At 43.4% G+C, this 5,939-nt stretch overlaps 1 non-coding gene across 1 annotated transcript; it reads right to left on the bottom strand.

The window, feature by feature from the left end:
- Positions 1 to 492: 492 nt before the first annotated feature.
- On the bottom strand, positions 493 to 594 carry LOC127043420 (U6 spliceosomal RNA). The gene has a single exon (XR_007772265.1). It is a non-coding gene; the product is annotated as a U6 spliceosomal RNA (small nuclear RNA).
- Between the last annotated feature and the right edge of the window lie 5,345 nt (positions 595 to 5,939).

Below are 5,939 nucleotides of genomic sequence, written 5' to 3' on the forward strand. Positions count from 1 at the left end.
CATGGCCAAGAGTAAGGGCTTGTCTACACTAGCAAGTTTCTGACAGTAAAGCAGCTTTTTTGTACTCAAATTGCAAACGTGTACACACTGCCAAGCCACTTTGTGCGCAGAAACTCCTCAGCTGCATCACTGCAAAAAACCCACCTTGATGAGAGTCGTAAGGCTATTTGTGCAGCAATTCCAGGGCTCTATTGCCAGTGTAGACACTTGATTGCTTTCTGCACTTTAATTGGCCTCCAGACCTGTCCCATAATGCCTCAAGTGACAACTCTGCTTATTGTTTTGAACTTGGCTGCCCTGGAGACATACACCCCTTCCCTTTCAAAGCACCATTTCTGACAGCCTTTGTGTGCTGTGCTGATCTGCTCCGGGACACAAAGCAAACCATTAATGTGGAATGGTGCTGTTGAACACAGAGGCAAGTGCGTGTGTGTGAAACAGAGAGAAAGAGAGAGGGTGATTGCTGTGCAGAGAGCCCAGGGAGGGAGGTGGGGATTGATGGAATGCTTCATGAATTTGCGTGTCATCCTTGTGCAGGGGCCATGCTAATCTTCTCTGTATCGTTCCAATTTTAGTATATGTGCTGCCAATGTCGGGGTTTCCCCTTTTCCAGGACTGGTTGCTTCCTGTCACTGTCTGAACTTACAAGACAGCATGCTGACACACACTGTCCTCCAAAACACACAGTCTCCCCTCCTCCATAACACACACACAATCACCTTGTCACACACTTCCCTCCCTCCCCCTTCAGTTGAAAAGCAGCTGGCAATGTAGTAGGATGCCCATGGAACAATGGGATTGGGAAACCTGCATCATGTGATGCTGTGCCAGCCCCATGAGGCATTGCAAACCCTTCCCAAAGCACCCTGTGGTTAGTTGCACTGTGGGATAGCTGCTACACTGCACTGCTGTCTTTGCCATTGCAAGAGCTGCTAATGTGGATGCGCTCCAGCATCACAAGGACCACAGTGTGGACACGCAACAGCAGTTTAATTCCAGCATTTGAATAAAAAGATATAACTTGTGGTGCAGAAAATTGATAGTGTAGACATACCCTAAGTTATTCCTTTTCCATTCAAAGGTAGGGGAGGCAGAATGATCTGGAGGTGGTTTGTCCTGCTTTTGGGTTAGCCAAGGATCACTGTGGCCAAATGACATGTGACCTCAGGGCGAGGTTACTTGAACAGATTGAGGTGGTTCTTAGCCAACTAGAAAGAGGTAGGAGTCTTTCCTGACTTAAGTTGTTGTTGCTGCTGTGGATAACAGCATGTTTCTGATAGATCCTAGCATTTTTCTTCTAGGAATCAGTGAGGCATTTACTCTGTTCCAATTTTTAATCTGTGTTACTCTGGAAATGGGATTTTTGCCCAAGGTTAACACTTTATTGTTCTTTATCCGTATTAGATGGAGCCTTCCAAATTACTAAGCATTTTTAAAATCTGCAGTGAAACCCTTAGATCCATTTTATGTGCACTATAAAACTGCCTCCCAACACATTGTTAGATAGGACAACAGTTAGTTAATATTGGTACATGAGGAGCACCATTCCTCAATGTATAACTTTAATAGTGGACATTTTCTATGTGTTAAAGTTTTGTTTTAGTGGCACTTTTTGTAGTAACATCTGGCTGATAACATTTTTCCTACCAAGCAAGTCAAATGCTTTTCTTCCCTTTCCCTCAGCCAGGTGCTGAAGCAAGTGCCAACCCTTAAACAGATGAGCAGTCCCATCAAAGTCAATGGGATGACTCATGCTTACAATTAAACCCTTTGCTGAATTGGGGCTACTAACAGAATGTGGTTTCCCAAACCGTCTTGTCATATCTGGTTATTTCTCTTAGTGCAAATTCCTTGGGGCAGGGTCTGTCTAGTTCTTGTACAGTGCTAAGCACATTATTGGTGCTTAACAACAGCAGTTGCTTTTCCTGCTGCACCACTCTCTACCAGCCTTTCTCAGTGTAAATCAAATCAATTAAGACTCCATTAAACCCACTTACTGACCTGTATTTCTATGCACTGTGACATGCCCTGCGGTGCAATCTGGCCTGTGAAACTCATGTACCCCCTTTAACTCTCCTGCCCAGGCTGTCGCCTACACTGCTCTGCTAGTGAACAGCAAACCCACCAGGCTCTGTTCCCTCAGCCTTCTGTGTGCAGAGGCAGACCCAGCAAGTGCTTCCCCGCAGCTCAGCCTCAGGCACCTGTGCTCCTGCCCCCTTGGTCCTTGGCTGGTCCCTACTCCTGCTCCCCTTGTGTGTGGGCAGCTGGAGAGAACAGCAGCCTGCAGAGTTGAGCTGCCCCAGTGCCCTCAAGCACCCCCCTTGACCCCATCCCCCCCACAGCCCTGACCCCCAGCTCCGAGCCCAGCCCCTCTGAACTGGACACCACCCTGACCCCATCTCCCCGCCTATGTGAGCTGGGCACCCCTGAACCCAGAGCCCAGCTCCCTACCCAGCCCTGGGCAACAGCAGCACCACCCCCAGGCAGCGACAGCCCATTGGTACCAACCATCACAATCACCCATCATCTGCCCATTATGTAATTGCAAATGTATACAGACCATTACAGCTTTTAATGTTTTTAAATAATGCATTTAGTGTATTTTCAAATTATTACAAGTTAATTTTTGAATGTATTTCACTAGTTATTTTTTACATTTTCTAATACATGTTACTATAGTATTGCAAATGTTTTTTATGGAAGGGGCCCCCAATTTTGCTTTGCCCAAGGCCCCCTGAATCCTCTGGGCAGCCCTGTCTGAGTTTTAAGCCCTGCTGCTGTGTTTTGCCTGCAACAGGCAGGCCTAAGCCTGTGAGTGACCCCCATAGCAGCTGCCTGAAGAAGTGCTTGGGGGAATCATGCAGAAGGAGCGTGATATTTATTTGAGTTCTCTCCTCATGGAGGCTGTGCTCCACTTGGTGCAGGATAGCAGTCTCAGCAGGACTCCAGGCCCAGCACCTTGCCTCAGTTTGTAGACTTGTACTGCACCCATCACCGGGCTCAGTCTGGCACCGTTACCCCTCACCAGTGCCCAAGAAGCAGTCAAAAAAGTTGGATGGACTGGTTAGGTTAGTTGTCGTGCTCTTGCTTGGCCAGTGTAGAGACCACTGAATGCATAATATTCCTCTGTGATGTTCTGTCCTGAGCACAACTGGCATGTTATGAGGTAGTGCCTGTGAGGGACAGGTGTCTGTTTATGTCATCCAGCCATCATGTCTTAGGTCTTCTGCGGGGGGAGCTTTTCCATCCTACTTTCATTGGATCAAAGTCAAAGATTATTTTCACAGGGAAGTTAGTAGGCATTTAGAGCAGATGAATATACCACCACAGAGAGCACTTGGCAACCATTTGAGTGTGTGTTACCTATTTAGTTAGAAAATGGAATTTTTCATTCAAATTGAGTTTGTACCATTTGATGTTTTTAATCATTTGGAGGTGCATGGCTAGTTAGGCAGAATAGGTTCCGCAGCGCTCCCAGTCAGATTTTGATATGAAGGAAGGACGTATACGTGACTAAAAAAAGTGTATTTCTGATTACAATCAACATTGCTTAATTTTAAGGGAAACTCATCTTGATCTCTTAATCAATATTTACGTCAAACAGTTGATGAAATTCAAATAGTTAATTATAGTAAGTGACATGCATTCTCTGTCCTTTACTTTTAATAGTGAACAAGATAAAGGACTGATAGGAATAAAATTTCATTTTTTTTCATTTACAGTTGATGCAGCCTCATGGCAGATAAAAAAAAAGGTCTGGGGCACAATTTCGTGACCGTGTATTGTGTATAATGTATGTGATTTTTTTTGAGGGGGAGTGCAAGATAGAAGTTTCGCCTAGGGCTCAAAATATCCTTGCACCGGCCCTGCCTACACTCACAATATGTTTCAGTGACAAACGTATGAAGTTACGAGATTTTGCTATATACTTTCATACACACATTTCAACAAGATAATGAGGTTCACCAAATCAAGACTCTTCAAATGATACCTCACAAGACATATTTTGTACAAAACATATAATATAGCAGTGGTGAATATGTGGGTACAAGGGGTAACATTAGGTACAGTATGTCAAACCCACCATACACATTGACACTCAATATGACCCCATGCTTGTAAAATGCCATGTAAATGTACAGTATTCTGTTAATTAATAAAAAACAATGTATATAAGACTAAAGAAGTCTGTGTAGCTGCTTTAACTGTAGAAAAATGTTTGACTTGTAATAATCTGGCCATTAATGCCAGACAAATCATGAATCAAAGTTGCTAAATAAGCCTCTTGATAGCTCGTCAATATACTTTTTGATTTGCTAATTATTATTTAATGGATGGGAAGCTTTAATTAAGTCTTGTCAGTTTTCAAAGTCTAGGCAGATTAATGTGCAAACTAATTCACTCATACTCTTAGCAAAAGTGGGGAAGAGATTTAATTTTTGTTAACATAGGCAGTACATAGTATTCAGCCCATCTTCAAATCCTCTTGAATAGGAATACACAGTGATATACAAAATTACTGGCAGATGTAGCACGCTTTGTTATATGTATCATTGTCTTAGTTGATTTCATGAGCGAACTTTCTCATTCTAAATGTCCATCAACTTAAAATGAGTTTTCCTATTCGGAGTGCTTTTGTTAAAATGTACACACTGCATAGCTAAATGAAAACATGCAGGTGTTTGTTTAACTGGATGGAAACATTTATTGATTTGTTAGCTGAATTAATCTAAAAGGTTTTCCTCACTGTCATAATGGACTGTCTACTCCCACACATTTCTTGGGGCTTGTCACAGTTCTGGAGTTAACTGTACTTCTGCCCAGTCCATATTCTGCTCATAGGTGCCCCACTAGCCCCCAGGCCTCCAGCTGTCACTTCTGTATGAGTGGGGACATGTGGCCCTCTCCCCTGAGACCATGGATTCCGGCTTGCAGTCCCCCTGCAACTCTCTGTGCCTATCTGAGCAAGTCTGACCTTAGAGCAGCACCTGCTGTTTTGCTGTCTCCTGGGGGCTATGAACATGGTTACTGTTACCCCAAGGTTTAGACCTCAGTCATTCCAATAATGGTTTGCTTAAGACTATGCAATTTGTTTTATCAAAAGGGTAATAAGGTAGTGGTCCGCCCTAGAGGAATTGCCAGAGTATTACCAGGGGGCTTGTCTCTGATCCACAGAGGGCTCCCCAGAGCAAGCCCCCTTGAAAGGACACGGATACAGCCTTCTGCTCAAAGGATTGACTATATTTATTTATAAATTTATTTATTTAAAGAAGAATAATCAGTTACATTGAAATCAGTAGAATGAAAAAGAATACATTACAATACATAAGAAATACTATTAACTCCAACTCATCATACATTAAGCTAATGCATTGGAATAAAAGACACAGACTACATGGAATATTTCTATATCAATATGGAGACTATAACAGTTAAAATGTAATTCTAGTGAGAGACAGAGAACCTGAACACATGTGTAAAAGCCCTTAATGCAGTGCTGCTACATGTTATTGTACCTATTATAATCAACAAAACTTCTGTACATAGCAGGATCATACATTTAAAGGATGTTGCAATTTAATATTACCATTTTGCAAGTGGGGGCCAACCAATCACAGAATGGAGTGGGGTAGATCTCACTCAGACACAGGCATAGAATATTAGGGTTGGAAGAGACCTCAGGAGGTCATCTAGTCCAACCCCCTGCTCAAAGCAGAACCAACCCCACCTAAATCATCCCAGCCAGGGCTATGTCAAGCTAGGCCTTAAAAACCTCTAAGGATGGAGATTCCACCACCTCCCTGGGTAACCCATTCCAGTGCTTCACCACCCTCCTAGTGAAATAGCATTTCCTAATATCCAACCTAGACCTCCCCCACTGCAACTTGAGACCATTGTTCCTTATTCTGTCATCTGCCACCACTGAGAACAACCTCGCT

Source organism: Gopherus flavomarginatus, chromosome 1 (genome assembly GCF_025201925.1).
Source record: "Gopherus flavomarginatus isolate rGopFla2 chromosome 1, rGopFla2.mat.asm, whole genome shotgun sequence".
Lineage (NCBI taxonomy): Eukaryota > Metazoa > Chordata > Testudines > Testudinidae > Gopherus > Gopherus flavomarginatus.